Genomic DNA, 17170 nt, shown 5'->3' with positions numbered 1-17170 from the left:
TTTCCTTTCCTTTCCTTTCCTTTCCTTTCCTTTCCTTTCCTTTCCTTCTCTCTCCTTCTCTCTCCTTCTCTCTCCTCTCTCCCTCCTCTCTCACAAAAGCAGATACGCAAGTTATCTGACCCAGGTTGTACATGATCTTTATAGTACATGGTTGGGGTAAAGAACATCATATCCTTTATTCAATAGTTTTTGTATTTCTTTCTGGTCTTCTGTCTTTCTAGTCCTCAAATAAGGCTAATTACAAAGAAAAAAAAAGGTGGAACTAGTGGAGAGAGATCCTTTAAAGCCATTCCTTTTGCAGCATGGAACAAAAGAGAGTACCAAGGGCATGACTAGACCTAAAAAAAAAAAAAGAAAAGAGAAAAACCGCCTAATGAGGACGTTGAGCTAAGTGCTTGTGAAGAAAACTGGCCAAAAGAGAGCTTTTAGTCTCAAATCCATAGATAAGTGCGCATCAGATGAGTACTAGAAGATTTTTAACAAGACAGGCCATGGAAACTCTCTCCTTCTATGCAAGAGCTGCAACCTTAAAAAAGAAAACACCTTTCTTTACAAGGTATTTTCTCTCAAAAATTAATTTAAAAAAGATACTTGAAAATTAAGGGGTTTTATTCATGCCTTTGAATCCATTATAAAGAGGATCCCATAGAAAGCCCCATTTCTTAATAGAATTATGAATGCTACTGACTTCCAGTGGGTCAGAGGTTTGGCACAAGTCTCTGAAGTTGTTCTTTGAGTACTGTGACTTGGAGAGGAGTTGACCCTGGGTCTCCTTCTTCTTCCTCTGAGTTTTCAAATTGGAGAAGAAGCAGTTCCATGTATAGCTCTGAATTCTGAAGCTGAAAACTCTGAATATTACTAAGTCGGAAAAATTCCCCCTCCCCACCCCCATCCCTACCAAGTCATAAAACAGGGCTGGAAAGCTGGAGGAGACCTCAGGTGGCCATCTAATCTAACTCTGAACCAGATTCTGGGAAGGATATCATTCCCAGTAAGTTTTTCTTGACATAAGATCTAAACATGTCTCCTTGGAGTTTCTGCTCATCCCCTCTCTAGGTTCAAGCAGGAAAAGTTTATTTGCTGCATGCTGAGTACCTACTGACTGATAGATGATGGACTCAGAGTACAGAAGGAGACAGATTTTTTTTGGACATGGTCAATGTGTGGATTTGTTTTGTTTGACTATTGAGATTTATTTTAAGGGTTTTCTTTTTCTTTTTTTTCAGTGGTAGAAGAGACAAATGGAGAGAGTTTCTTTTTGCTAATGGAAGCAAATAATCATTTCATTTTAAAGTCAATTTTTAAAGTCCATTTTTCACAGGAGGATAGATTTAGTTATGAAAGAAAATTCAGAGGCCACTGAGTCCAACCCCCTGGTTTTACACGTTAACTCACAGTCATAGGGTAATTAAGTGACTCGTTCAGGATCACATAGCTATTAAGTGTCTGAGACGGCATTTGAACCCAGGTCTTAAAGACAGTTAGTATGCTCCACTTGAGTCTACACTTCTCCAAGCTAAACATATCTTCAGTTTCTTCAACTGATCTTTGTTTGACTTTTTTTTTTTGGAGGCAATTGGGGTTAAGTGACTTGCCCAAGGTCACACAGCTAGTAAGTGTCTGAGGCCAGATTTGAACTCGGATCCTCCTGACTCCAGGGCTAGTGCTGTATCCATTGTGCCACCTAGCTGACCCTGATCTTTGTATGATAGGGACTCAAGTGCCTTCTTGGTCCTGGTTGCCCTTCTCTGGGCATACAAATTAGTACATTCTTCTTGATTAGTGGCTAGATGGATGGATTGTCATTTCTATATCAGAGTATAAAGCCATGTTACTTAACCTGGTTTCTCCATAGACTATTTACACAGGCTCAATTGGGATCCAGCAGCATGCATTAATTATGAGATTGCTGTGCATCAAGTACTGTGCAAAGGCAAAAGCAATGCCAGCATGTAAATATGTAAATATCTCTAAAATGCAAACAACATGATAAAAGATAACCTTGGAGGGAGAGAGGAAAAGATGCTAGCTGCTGGGTACCAATAAGAGCTCCATGTATGTATACAAGGATGTCGATATACGGGCCCCAACTTCTGTCTACACTGGAGTTGTGGCTCTCTCAAAGGATGGCTGTCACCATTCTCAGAGTTGGGATTCTAATGCTGTTGAGCAGAAATTTCTACCAGGGTGTTTCCCATTGATAATCAGCCAGTGGTCACAATTAACTTCTAGCAAAGGAATATCCTGAATTGCATATCAAGGCCAATAGTTACAAAAACATTCCCCCACAGAAGACTGAGGACTCACCTGCAGATCCACACAAAGTCCATGGGGGTAATGGGTGCAAACTGTAGAGAACACATTTGGCCAAAGGATAATTCACAACTCCTGATCATTGAAAATTCTCTTTCTTCCTTTGTAGGATCATTGTGAACTTCCTCTTGGGTATAGCTCTGTGCTCAGTTTCTTTCTAGAGTCTGTAGCCAACACTTCCCTCCACCATGAAAAGTCATTAAGTGGCCTTTTACTGGGCAGCTATTGCTCCTGGTTGATTGTGATGTATCTTTCTAACCCAGTCTTTCTTATGCCTACTGGATGCACTATCTTCTCCTGGTTCAGTCTCTCTGATGACTTGTTCAGTTCAGTGGGATGGGGGTGGGGGGGGAGAGAGTGATTCCCTCTTAGGGTCTGTGCTCTGATTCTCAAAATGGAATCCTCTGAACTGGAACCCTTTCAGCACTAGACTCATTTTTTATTTGACTATGTGACTTTCAACTGGCTTGCTGTTTTTATACAAAGCCCAAGAGATAGGATTTGATCTTCACCAACAATCACAAGATGTTTCCTGTGTGGAACCTATTTTTTTCATCCAATAGCCAAAAGCCTATAATCCTCTCAGATTGATTAAGGACTTATTCACACCTAGTTTGCATTTTTGATTGATTGATTCAATTGAGGTGCCTGGAAGTCTGAGATTATATCAATTGAAGTGGAGTTGGAAACTTCCATGGTAACATAAATAAAACTCTTTGAAGACCCTAAAGTGCTATTTAAATGTCAGCTATGATGATGAAAACAAATAAACCCCCAAAGGAAAGGAACTCTAGACCCTTAAGTTTAAAAAACAATTAACTTTTACAGTGGGAGGGGGCAGATGGCATCTACCTTGTTCATTTTAAGCAACATGAGTCACGTGTGTGGCATGACATCCATATCCTCATCTTACTTGGTTGCTCTTGGGGCTCAAGGGAGGACAATGGAACTTTTAGCTGCTAGTGTTCCCAGTGATCAGACTCAGAATTAATGGCTGTCTAAAAACTTCTTAAGTTCATCCACATGACAGTAACAATGAAAAGTCAGGTGTGTGCTGGTGAATGGAAGAACAGACCTAAGGTATTGTGGAGATAAATCAGAGCAAAGTGTTGTTTGTTTCCATAATTGCTTCACTGCTTTACTTTGCTTTGGTTCTTTTGATCCAATGAACTGGGGGGGACAAGAGGGATAGAAATAATTTTTCCAAAAGCATAAAATCCAAACATATGAATGCTCAGAACTGTGACCAGTGTGGGGCAGCTAGAGCTTTGCCCCGGGGCTGATACCCAAGGAAGGGCATGTTCTCTTTCCTTCTCACCCCAGAGAAAGTGTCATTGTTCTCTAGCCCTCCACCTACCAAGTGCATCATTGGCCTTCATTAGATGTATTCCCACGAGGAAAAGATGGGTTCTGGGAGAAGACAAAAGAGGGTTTTGTAGGCATGTGGAGGAGAGGAAACAGTGGGGGGGGGGGTGTTATGGGCTGGTCTCCTTTTCCAGCCCCACTGCGCCTGGACTATGAGGTAGCCTGGTATGCTGTGCAGTGGACTTTATGCTAATTAAGTATCACATGGTCAGTCAAGATTCCATTTTTTTTTGTTTGTTTGTAGGCAATTGGGGTTAAGTGACTTGCCCAGGGTCACCCAGCTAGTAAGTGACAAGTATTTGCTCTGAGGTCGGATTTGAACTCAGGTCTTCCTGACTTCAGGGCCGGTGCTGTATTCACTGCGCCACCTAGCTGCCCCTCAAGGCTGCATTCTTATTCTAGACCAGTGAGTGCCTTATCCCTGATGTTCCCTGGGAAATACTTTCTCTTCAGGCAACAGTTCTTTTCCAGAAAAGCTGGACCTATCAATAGAGCTCTTGGAGGCCTTTTTAAAGTTTTCTCTCCCTGGTAGAAATGAGGTTCACATTCTAAAATATGTATAGGTGAAATTTATAAGAATACAAGTCATTCCCCAATTGATAAATGGTCAAAGGATATGAACAGGCAGTTTTCAGATGAAGAAATTAAAGCTATCTATAATTATATGAAAAAATGCTCTAAATCACTATTGATTAAGAGAAATGCAAATCAAAACAACTTTGAGGTACCTCATCACACCTATTAGGTTGGCTAACATGACAAAACAGGAAAATGATAAATGTTGGAGAAGATGTGGGAAAATTGGAACATTAACACATGGTTGGTGTAGTTGTGAACTGATCCAACCATTTTGGAGAACAATTTGGAACTATGCCCAAAGGGCTATAAAAATGTGCATACCCTTTGACCCAGCAATACCACTGTTAGGGCTGTATCCCAAAGAGATCATAAAAATGGGAGAAGGACCCACATATACAAAAATATTTATAGCAGCTCTTTTTTGTGGTGGCCAAGAATTGGAAATTGAAGGGATGCCTATCCATTGAGGAATGGCTGAAAAAGTTGTGGTATATGAATGTAATGGAATACTATTGTGCTATCAGAAATGATGAGCAGGAGGACTTCAGAAAAACCTGGAAGGACTTGGATGGACTGATGCAGAGTGAAGTGAGCAGAACCAGGAGGACATTGTACACAGTAATAGCAACATTGTGTGATGACTAACTTTGATAGACTTAGCCCTTCTCAGCAATGCAAGGATCTAAGACATGTCCGAAAGTCTCATGATGGAAGATGCTATCCACATCCAGAGAAAGAACTATGGAGTTTGAATGCAGATTGAAGTATACTATTTGCTCTTTTTTTTCTTCTGTTTTGTTTTGTTTCTTCTTTCTTGTGGTTCTTCCTATTGGTTCTAAGTCTTCCTTAAAACATGATTAATGTGAAAATATGTTTAATAGGAATTGCACACTGTCTTGGGGAGAGAGGTGGGGAAGGAAGAGGAGAAAATTTAAAACTCAAAAGCTTATGGAAGTGAGTGTTGAAAACTAAAAATAAATTAATACTAAAAAAATTAAAAAGAAATGAGGTCCACAGTAGCATAGCAAGTACAGCCTCTATTCCCAGAGCTTCTGGTCCTTGAAGTGTCCTCTCTGTGTGAAAACTTACAGATTGTAGAAATACTTTGACTTCTTGGAACAGCCTGGCCTTATCCACTGAAAATCTAGGACTCTGAAATTCATCCTGACCTCAACCTTTGCTGCCATATCCTCATCCTTTAGTCCCAGAGCCCTGCTCTCCATAGTACTAGTTGGGGTGGGGCAGTGAGGAGGAAGGGGGTACCCTCAATTGATTTTCCCCAGGTCAAGGAACTGCTAAAAACAGCTCTATCAGAACTGATGTGGCTGTCACAATGCTGTGTTTATGCTATACAAATGTCCTCAAATGTGGTTTTAAATGATACCACCTCTTCCTGCCTGGGTGAGTGCATAACTGCCTAGTTCTGAACAAGTCTAAGCTTGTACTTGGGTGAGAATCTATTGTTTCATCTGCAAATACATAAAGCAAATCTACTGTGTTTCATGCAGTTGACTTGGCTACTGTATTAGAACTGGAAATGATGAGGCAGAATTGATCAATTCTTTATCAAGAGCCCTTTCAAAATCTGGCAGATGGTTCATATGGCCCATAGGCCAAGGATCTGCAGTGAAGGAAGAGATGAGAAAGAAAACACTACTTTTCTCAGTCACACAGCAACAAAAAATCCAGTGACATATACATGAATAGTCCTACCTTCTTACATCTTCTCCTCCCCCCTTCTCCACCCATTCTACTTGGTAGTAATGTTGGCTTCCTTGCTATTCCATTTCCTAACTGCAGACATGTTTACTGGCTGTTCCCCATGTCTGGAGCTCCTCCCTCATCATCCCTGCCTCCTGGCTAAAATCCTACCTTCTACAAGAAGCCTTTCCAAACCCCTCTTAATGCTAGTGCCTTCTCTTTGTTAATTATCTCCAACTTATCCTACACATATCTTGTTCATACAGAGTTATTTGCATGTTGTCTCCTCCAGACTGTGAGTTCCTTGAAAGTAAAAACTATCTTTTGGCCTTTCTTTGTATCTCAAGCATTTTACACAGTGCTTAGTACATAGTAAATGCTTAATAAATGTTTGGAAAGCTAGGTGGCACAGTGGATACAGTGCTGGGTCTGGAGTCTGGAAGACCCGAGTCCAAATCTGGCCTCAGATATTGGTTGTGTGACCCTGAGCAAGTCACTTTACTTTGTTTGCCTCAGTTTCCTCATCTGTAAAATGAACTGGAGAAGGCAGTGGCAAACCACTCCAGTATCCTTGCCAAGAAAATCCCAAATGGAGTCACAAAGAGTTGCATTTGACTGAAAATGACTGAACAACAACAATCAATGTTTGATGACATGACTTACAGTCATTGGGCTGTTTTTTTCTTCATAAGCTCATTGTTGCTGTTTCACTTTAGTAATATCAAACGAAATCCTTCCTTTGTTTTCAAAGGAAACATTATTTTAAGATCAGTTGTGTGGAATATAAAGGTCTAAATGTATGAACTTAGTGTGCTCTGAAACTTGTTTTAAATGGTATTCATTTCTAACTCACCCTATATCGATTTATCTTAGAGTAATGACCTATATAAACTTGCTTCAGAGGTTTGATTGTTGGCAGGATAATTCCACTTGATTTAGAAAATTTATAAAGCACCTACTATGCTCAAACCATTGTTCTAGTTACTGGGATTTCTTGTTGTTGAGTCATTTCAGTCATATCTGATTCTTTGTGACCCCATTTGTGGTTTTCTTGGCAAAGATATTGGAGTAGTTTGCCATGTCCTTTCCTAGATCATTTTATAAATGAAGAAACTGAGGCAAACAGGTTAAATGACTTGCCCAGTGTCACACAGCTAGAATGGGTCTGAGGAGGCATTTGAACTAAGGAAGATGAGTCTTCCTGATGCCAGGCCCAGCACTCTATGCACTATGGTAGCATCTAGTTGTTTTAGCAACTGGGGATGCAAAGACAAAGAAATGAGTCTTTGTCCTCCAGGAGCCTACATTCTGCTGGTAAAATACTCCATAATGGCAGGCAATTTGCCTAGATTGAAGATGGGGAGATATATTTGATCTCAGTCCAGGGGCAACTAGGTGGTACAGTGGATACAGCATTAACCCTGGAGTCAGGAGGACCTGAGTTCTAATCCAACCTCAGGCACTTATAGCTGTGAGACCATGGGCAAGTCACTTAATCCCAATTGCTTCCAAAGGAAAAAAAAAGTCATCTTTCATGTGATTCTATGACAGTTGGTAGAAATCATTTTGAGAAAATTCACCTATGTTATGGGCAGGAACAAAATTGTATAAACCAGTGTGCTTGGAAGAGAGTCAATTGTTAAATAATCACAGTGAGCCTTTATGCATCAGAAATGGGCAAACATGACTAATCAGGGAGTGATTTACTGTTTTCTTAGTTGTATAGACTTAAGAAAGTGTTACTAATGCAGATGATACTTCAAAATGTGTCTTGTATACATTTTTCCCCAGAGGGATGGTTGTTAAACATTTACCAGCTTACTACTAGTTCACTTGTATCCATTGATTCTTTTTGTGAGAGTGTGGGTGAGTTTTGTGAGAGTGATGCCAGAGACCGTTAAGCCATTTAAGTCCCTTTCTGATAATAATAACCTGGCCTTTAGATAGTACTTTAAGGCTTGTAAGATACTGTATATTACCTATCATTTCATTTGACCCCATTTTCCACTTCTGGCTCTGAGAATTTCAATGAAATGGGTATGACCGCTCCTGCTGAAGAGGCCATATCAGTTATCTCCCATGACCACTTTGCCTTCCCAGACTAAAACACCCCTTCCTGGTGACCACTCCCCTCTGTGTTTTATCTCCCCTGTGAGAATGTCAGCTCCCTAAGGTCAGGGACTGTTTCCCTTTTGTATTTGTATCTCCCACATTTAGTTTAGTGCTTGGCAGAGTAATAATAGTATCTAGGATTTACATGGTATATCTAAAGCACTTTGCATGTCATCTTATTTGATCCTCACAAGGATCCTGGGAGGTAGGCGCTGTTATTATCCTCATCTAAACTAAACAGCTTGCCCAAGGTCACAGCTAGTCAATATCTGAGGTAGGATTTGAACACAGACCCACTGCCTCACCTACTCGCCTAATTAGTAAATGCTTCATACGTGCTTTTCATTCATTTAGCAGGTATCCCCATTTACAGATGAGGAAACTGAGGGTCAGTGACCTGCCTGTGGTTACATAGCTAGTGTCAAAGGTGGGGTTCAAATTGAGCTAACCTCTCCCATTACTCTGTGATGGTCAGGTTATTTCCTCCTCCTCATCATCTTTCCTAGCATTTATTTAACACCTACTGTATGTCAGTCACCTTGGTTAGGGCTTTACAAAATCATCTTATTTGATCCTTATAACTCTGTGAAGTAGGTACCATTTTACAACTGAGGAAACTGAGGCAAGCAGAGGTTAAATGACTTGCCCAAGGTCACAGGGCTAATAAGGGTCTAAGATCAAATTTGAACGTAAGTCCTCTTGACGTCAGCCTCGGTGCTGGCCCCAGCCTCTGCAGCACGTAGTGAGCGCCTCTTGTCACATTACACCATCTCTTCAAGTTAGCGAGTAATGTCGATCCATTTTGCATTATCTTCTGTGTCTCATCACTGCATAAGCCTTTCTTCACTGCTTTTAGGCACACTTTGTGTGCAACAAAGGCTTTTTTAAGTTGGCAGCTTAATAAATTAATATTAACAAGTCAATAAGTCTTAGTCAAAGTTGAAGATGTAACTGTGGCATAGGGTCAACAGAGCCGAAATCCCCCAATTTCCACAGTTCATCATCCGTAGGCAGCCTTCTTCCTCTTCTGAAGCCTGGTGTCTCACCATGGCCACATCCCATCTTGTCGGCCTCTTGCATAGCTGTGGACGAGGTGATGGTACCTGGTATAATGCAGTGTTGTGTCTCCTTCAAGAGAAAGAACTCACAGGGCTCTGTTGTGTCAGAACAAAGAGAGCCAGTGATTGTAGGAAGGAAGCTGGATTCCCAGGGAGGGCAGTGTAGACCCTCCTACCTAAACTCAGTACCCCAAGTGGAAGGGTTAATGAGGCCATACATTTGTGGAAGTAGCAGGCATTTTTTTGGTTAGAATTTAGGACATTTTGTCATGACGTTATGACAGTACAAACTGTAAGCAACTTTCAGAGAGCAGACTTGAGCTTCTCAGTGCCTCCAAGGTACGTTATCTTACAGTAATATACACTTTGTCGAGTCTGATTGCTTAATTAAAACCCAGAGTTCCTGTGATAGTTGGAAAAGAACTTTTTTTTTCCTGGCAAAAACTTCCTGGTGTTCTGTGATCTACACAATTTCATGACAAGCTGATCCAGACTGTAAAAATAATTAATGCATTTTTATGGTTGCTGTTAACATAATTAAACACTGTGACAGATGTTGATCAAATCTTCCCCAGAATCTTCTTTTCTCTGCTTTTAGCACCAACTGAAGTTCAAGTCATGAATTCAAGAATCAAAAACTGAGAAAATCAATCATGTGATTTGTGTGTGTGTGTGTGTGTGTGTGTGTGTGTGTGTGTGTGTGTGTGTATAAAATGAAACTTGTTTTCTTTTTTGAGAGGTGGGGTAGAAGGGCCATTGTGGACTGTGCCTGGTCCAGACTGGTGTGATACTTCAGGTTCAGACATGGGAAAAAATGAGATACTTGCAAACCATCTAGTAGCTAACAATAAGCCATATCATGGAAAGGATACTTGGCAAGAATGCAGCATTGACTGAGTTGAGTCTCTATGGTGGCTATTTTAGCCTTCTGGTAAAGCCTGAGGGAGAACAAATCCTGACTCCTCAGGAATTTACTTTTATAAGTTGTACACTGGAATGCTAAATCAACAGCCTGACTCTTATTTTCCTGAGTCAACTAAGCCTCAAGGATCATTTAAACACTTTTAAAGGAAAAACTATCCTGGCCTACATGCCAACATTGCTTCTACCCCAGGAAGTTGTGGCTAGGGGAGGAGAGGTTTTATTTCTCCAGCATTGACTGTTTTTGTGACCTTGGGCAAGACACTTAACTCCTCTAGGCCTCAGTTTCCTCATATGTAAAATGACAGAGTCCGAAGAGATGACCTCCCAGTTCCTTTTCAGCTCTAAATCTCTGGTTCTGTGATGCTGTCATGTAAGTTTCTAAGATTAAAAAAAAAAAACGAGCACTAGTCTCATGGCTCACTTGTGTTTATCAATACCTTTTGTCTCTGAATAATAAACTATGACCTTATGGTTCATAGGGTATGAATGAAGAAATCATCGGGCTTTCATTCTGTGAAAATGACCACCTCATGATGGTGTAGGAGTTAAATGACCTGGGTTCAAATCCTACTCTTGTTCTTTACTACCCATGTGACCCTGGCCAAACCTCTCAGGGCCTCAGATTCCTTATCAAAAGATAAAGGGATTGGACTAGATGGTCTCAGAGGTCCATTCCATCTCTAAATCTATGATCCTATTAGCCCAAGTGCAGTAGAAGAGATCTAGAAGAAGAAGGAAAACCTATTCTCTTACTGGTCACGGGGGTCAGGGAAAATGCTGACGTTATCTGCAAATCAGGATTTTGTTGTAGGTATCTCTGTTTCTGTGGGCATAATTCACCCTCAACAACCCTAATGTCAACACCCAAGCACTGGCTCTTCTTCAGGAGCATGACCCAACAAAAACACACTAATAATAATTGACATTTAAAATGTTATTGATATCTTTTGTTTTTATATTTCCTTCATTTCTGAATCTCTCTCCATCTCCCTCCCTCCTTCTCTCTCTCTCTCTCCCCCTCCCTCTCCTTCCTCTCCTCTCCTCTTCTCTCTCTCTCTCTCCCTCTCCCTCTCTCTATCTGTCCCTTTTTCTTTTTCTCACTCTTCTCTCTCCCTCTCTCTTTGTCTCTCCCTCCTTCCCTGCCTTCCCTCTCTCTCTCTCCCTCCTTCTCCCCTTCTCTCTTTCTTCCTCCCTCCCTTCCATTTCCCCTACTTGAATAACCACAAAGTTCCATACACATAGACTCCAGCCTCTGCAAAGAATGGAGGGAAGTACATTTTCGCTTCTCTTTATGGGGGCCAAGCTTGATTATTTCAGTTATGCAGGATTCCATTTCATTTCTTCCTTCTTCACTTTTTATGGCTGTAGTCATTATGTGTAGTATTTTTCTAGCTTTGCTTACTTCACTCAGCATCAGTTCATGTAAGTCTTCCCATGCTTCTCTGTATTCATCATGTTTGTCACTTCTTGCATCACAGTGATATTCTACAGCTTGTCTGGGCATTAATAACTGATACATGTAATACTTTAAAATTTGCAAAGAGCTTGTCATCTGAGCCTCACAAAACTTTCACAAGAGAGGGACTACAGTTATTACTCTCTCTTTTTTAATAGATAAGGAAATTGAGAATCAGGAACATTAAGTAACTTACTCAAGGATATTCAGCTAGTAAGTGTCAGAGGTGAGATTTGAACTCAAATCTTCCTGATTTTAAATGTAGCATTTGATTGGGGTGGGGCTGGTAAATATTTAACAACCAGTATATCCCCATGACACACATTTTAAGTTTAATCTACATTATTAATATTTTTCCATCACTTTCTTAAGTCAAGACGATCAACAAAACCATCTACAGATCCTGATTTAGAGCATTTGCCAATATCTGAAGTATAACTGGTCACATTGAAAATTTAACAGTCGGCTCTCTCAAGCTGATTCAAGTTAGTTTCAATACATCAGATCACATTGCCTCTTTGTTGTAGAATGGCATTGAGCAACATTGAAAATCCCATGAGTTACACACACATTGCTCATGCATGAAGCAAATAGTCACCCCTAGATATACAGATCACATTTTATGCATGGTTAGTTTCAATTTGACTTACCTTTTTGTCATCTCACTTCTTTGCCATTTGTTGAACTTGACATGGACACATGAGAAAAAGCTGGTGCTGACTTTCAGTAGCTGGAAAATTAGATGACAAATCTAGTTTAACTAGGAAAGCTTTCAAAATGACTTGGAAGTTGAGAAGAAAATTTTAATGTAAGTAGGAAAGATCAACCAATTTCAGTTACATGGAATAACAAACAAAAAAGTCTAATCTAGAGTAATCTGGAAAATTCCATATGGATATACATGTATAAATACACACACACACACACACACACACATTTCATGAGCTTAACTGGGCTTCAAGTTAATCCTTAGATTTTTAGCGTGCTCTTTCAAGTATTTTTAAAGTGCTTTAATATTTCTTATGTCATTATAAGAGGTAGGGTTCAAATCTCACCTCTGATGCTTAACTAACTGTGTGACCTTGGGAGAGTCATTTAACTTCCTTGGGCTTCATTTTCCTCATCTATAAAATGTAAGGTTCAGTTTGATTGCCTCTGAAGTCCTTTCCAGATCTAAATCAAATGTGCTATTATCTGAATGGTAAACAAAATTTCTCTGGGATGCTTTGTGTCAGAGTTTAACCATACTGGATTTCAATTCAACTCAATAAACATTTAAAAAATTCCTACTATTGTGCCAGGAATTATGCTAAGCACCAGGAATACAAATACAAAAAAGAAAGACAGTCCCTGATCTCCGTGGGGGAAAACAGCACATAAAAGAAAGATAGAAAGGGAGGAGTGGGAGGGGGAGGGACACCAGGGGTACCTAGTGTTGGAGAATCTTGCTCCAGGGAGATGAAAGCAAGCAGGTTGGCAGACAAAGGGGAGAGTAAGCTCCAAAGTCCAGAGCCTGGCCTCTATAAAGGAAAGCTTTGGGAGGAATTTAGTACTCTGCCTTCCAGTCTTCCAGTCAGAAGGGAGGGGAGGCTGAGGGAGTTAGGAAGGTGGAAGGTGCTGAGTATCCAAGTCTGAGTTAGCAGCATGGTGATGTTTAGAAGTTATCTGCTATTATCATTTATCTATAGAACTCTTCTGTTATAACATATACCTTTGACAAACCTGGGCAAAGTCCATCTACTCTTTCACTCCACCCAGAATTAAACAGAAAGAAAATAGGCTGTATTGCCTTTGGCAATTCTCGCATTTCTTTTAATGATACCAAGCTACTCCCTGAAAAAGACTTGGTCCATAGATTTGACACCAACACTCGTCCTAATATGTTCTATGTTTGAATGTCATTGACTACTATTTTTTTCAAAAGAATTCAAATTGAAAATTACCCAAAGGACAATAGAGAGGCTCATGGTGGGTATGAGTATGCTTCAACATATTAAAAAGGAATCAGCATGCAGAAGAAGGATGTCACTAGAGAAGTGTATAACTAAAAATAAATGGGTTGGTGATAGAACAAAAGTGAGGGACAACTAATGGAAAGTACATGTGCTCCATTAGTACCCTTGAAATGTCAAGATAGTGTGAGATAGAGCCCCCTCTACAAGAAGTAGTCCTCTCTGGGGGAGTTATAGGAGGATACAAGATGGCTCTCTTAACTAGATTTTATCATTTTGGGGGGGAAAAGGAATCTCACTAGAGAGGAAGGAGAATTATATCACTGGTTTTCTTGGCTAATGTGAGTCCCTTGTGTTGTTTTGCATTTTTTTAAATGAAATTAATAAAAGACTGTCCTGTTGTTCATCCATCATTTCCAAAGAGAACTAATGAGGTGATGTTTTGACTTGGGTGTCCTGAATCTAATGTATGCGTTATTATCTTGAGTGCTTTTGTAGGGGCTAGGAACTTTTTTTTACCCCCATCTATAGAGACCTAGAAATGAGCTATATATGACCAATATCCTGCAGTTTCTCAGGGGCAACTCAGGGCAGTGTGAGCAAGAGATGTGATTTTTTTTTGGGGGGGGGAGAATGTGCCCAAGGTTAGACCTGGTCCATGTAAGCCCAAAGCCCAGGGAGACTAGGCCATGAGTTATACACACATTATTCGTGCATGAAGCAAAAAGTCACCCCTATACATAAAGATCACATTCCACGTATGGTTAATTCAGTTTGACTTACCTTTTTGTCATCTCACTTCTTTACTATTTGTTGGATTTAATATGGACATATGAGGAAAAGCTGGTGCTGACCTTCAGTGGCTGAAAAATTAGACTCCAAAATCTAGTTTAACTAGGAAGACTTTTGAAATGACTTGGAACTTAAGAAGAAAATGTTAATGAGTAGGAAGGAAGCAGCCAATTTCAATTATATGGGATAGCAAACAAAAAAAAAAGGTATCATCTAGGGCAGAAGAAAGATGACTGTGTGGGCCGAGAGTAGAATTTCTTGAATATGGTGAAGGGAATGGTCAGGAGAAACAGAGAAAAGAGAGAGAAGTAATAGAGACAGGAGTATACTGGTGGACAACCTTAAAATCCAAATGAAGAACCAGAATTTAAATGTAGATCTTGAGGTGGGGAGGACTAATAGGCATCTTTGTTAAAAGGAGTGATGGTCAAAATGACCAAAGACAATCTTCTCTCTCCCTTTTTTGGTCTCATTCTTTTGTCTCCTTCCTCCCCGCTCCCTTTTTTCCTCCCTTCTTTCCTTCCTTCCTTTCTTCCACAGTACCCACATACATCATTGGGTCTTAATAAATGCTTACTGAATCAGGAGTTCCCTACACTAATTAAATCACAAGATTGGTGGAGAGGACGGGCCTATGTGGGATGGAGGACACCCTGTGCTAGGGCGTGGAGATGGGACATGTAATCTTGTGGAAGGAGAACCGTAAGTATGCCATGTTGACTGAAAAGTTGAGTGCATGAGTGTCACATGTGATAGACCTGGACAGGTCCACTGGATTCAGACTGTGCTGAAAAGCCAAACAGAGGAGTTTGCATTTTATTTGCAAGGCAAGAGGGAGCCACTGGAGGGTCTTGAGCAGGGGAGTGACCTGGTTAGGTCTGCTCTTTGGGAGTTTGAATTCAGTCCCGGTGCAGAAGATGGATTCGAGAGGGGAAAGATTGGACAAAGGAAGATTGTTTAGGAGGCAGTTTCTGCAGTATTTCAGGTGAGAAGTGATGAGGCCTTGAACTAGAGTGTTGGCTGTGTGAGTAGAGAGAAGGGGGTAGATGTGAGATGATTTGAGGAGAGAGAATCAATAAGCTATTTCTAACCATTTTAGATTTGGGACAAGAAAGTAAAGAGTTGAAGATGATTCTGAGGTTTCAGAGTGGGTGACCTGAAGAAAGATGGCGTTCTCAAGAGAAATGAGGCTTTGAGGAACTGATTAGGGTTTGAGGAGAAAGAATGAGTTCTGCTCTGGAGATGCCAATGAGACATCTAGTTGGAGATGTTCGTTAAGGCGGTTGGGGATAAGAGCCCAGAGAGCAGGAAAGGTCCTATAAAATGTAAGCCCCTCGGGAGCCAGGGCATGTGCTTACTAAATGCTCCTTGACTGTTGATTGATTGGTGAGAAGACAACACAGTGTATTATGTCCCACAACCTGAACTGAGTTGTTGGTAGCAATAATTATGTTGTGAAACTCCAACATCTAAACCTTCAGCTATTTAAATGAGACATTCAATTGAGCCCATGTACAGAGACATTGGGCCTGAGAAAACTTTAGGCTGGACCTGGAAAAGATGTTACTGAGATGAGGAAATTCATCCCTCTAAGAAACAAACTTCCATTTCTCATCACTAGTACAATATTTCTTCAGGCTGTCTCTGCTCCCAGCCAGCAGATGCATCATCCCTCTGGTGCTCCTAAGTGTGAGAAGAGCTGGTAAATTTTCAAGCTAGTGCAGCTGTTTTCAGGCTGATGAATTTTTATTAAATCTATTTACAAGACTAAGCTTAGAAGCATCTGGAGGAAGAGTGGCTCGTTGGATGCTTTCAGGCTGTTCAATGAAGTATTTATTTATTTTTTTCTCTCCCAAGGCAGTTGGGAGGCATCTTGGTGCTTTGTTTGCAAAAGAATCAGATTCAGAGGAGCCGCTGGGGCTGTGCTTGACAGGTTGGATTTGCCACTTTAAGAAGGATCATTTGAGAAAGGGGAATGGGCTGGGGGAACCTCATGTCCAAAGTCTATATACAGAAGTTGAAAAGACAGTCTGTTGCTGGTTTCCTTAGCTATAGAACAAGGTGCCTAGATGAGATGATCTTTAAGTCCCTGTATCTGGGAAATTCTCTGGATCTATTACTTATTGAAAAGAGTGAGAGCTGGGAAAGTGTTTCACGAGATTTCTGAGGTTTTATGTGTTCCAAAGCAGCACCAGGGAGGCATTAGGAAAGGATGAGCAGCTATGTGGCTCATTCCAAAGAAGGCCCTCCTCTTCGGCGTGGAAAGGATTACATTTATTAATCATTTTAACACATAATTGTGGAAAAATAAAATATTATTTTAAAAATTATTGCCCTTATTTTTTTCTTCCTTCCTTCATGGCTTCACTATGGTCCTATATAATCCAACTTAAACAACACCCCAGTAATTCTGAATCTTTTTTGATTATCTAACAAATTCACACCCTTGCTTTGTGGGACTACAGAGGAAAAGACTAACCCAACCTGTCCTGTCTCCAAATGAACCACGCTTGGGTCTGTCTTTGTACTCACCCTCTTCGACTCTCCCTTCCCAGCCAGAATTCACGAGCTCATCAAGATCAGCTAAATTGTGAGGCCACTGACTTGCAGTTATGAATATTGAATGTTGCTTTCCCTGTGTGAACTGAAAGTTGGCATGTTTGGTGCTGTTGACTAACAAATAGATCTTAAAACTCTTGTACCTCAGAAGAAATGGTAGTGGTATGCCTGGGTTGGGTGGTTGGTTTTTACCTTCAGTTTCTAGTGCAGAGTTAGGTTTCATTTCTGAGAAGACACCCACTGGTTAGGATCTTCCAACATGTCCTTTCACAAGCCTGAGAAAGCTCGGCCTTGTAAGCAAGAATTCTAGTATGGGGATGATCTTGGGTGAGGGTGAGGAGGAGCATGTCCTGTGCAGG

General features: G+C 40.7%; 1 long non-coding RNA gene across 1 annotated transcript in view; it reads right to left on the bottom strand.

The window, feature by feature from the left end:
• LOC114050295 overlaps positions 1-16876 on the bottom strand; it is a 27466-nt gene extending 10590 nt beyond the window's left edge. The window contains exons 1-2 of the long non-coding RNA XR_003569980.1: positions 16785-16876; positions 12159-12238 (exon numbers count right to left, since the gene is read on the bottom strand). This is a non-coding gene — a long non-coding RNA (uncharacterized LOC114050295). The remainder of the gene's footprint in view (positions 1-12158; positions 12239-16784) is intronic.
• Between the last annotated feature and the right edge of the window lie 294 nt (positions 16877-17170).

Source organism: Vombatus ursinus, unplaced genomic scaffold (genome assembly GCF_900497805.2).
Source record: "Vombatus ursinus unplaced genomic scaffold, bare-nosed wombat genome assembly UNPS02014799.1, whole genome shotgun sequence".
Lineage (NCBI taxonomy): Eukaryota > Metazoa > Chordata > Mammalia > Diprotodontia > Vombatidae > Vombatus > Vombatus ursinus.
Note: the sequence above shows the minus strand (reverse complement) of the source record. Positions and strands in the feature narration are given on the sequence as shown.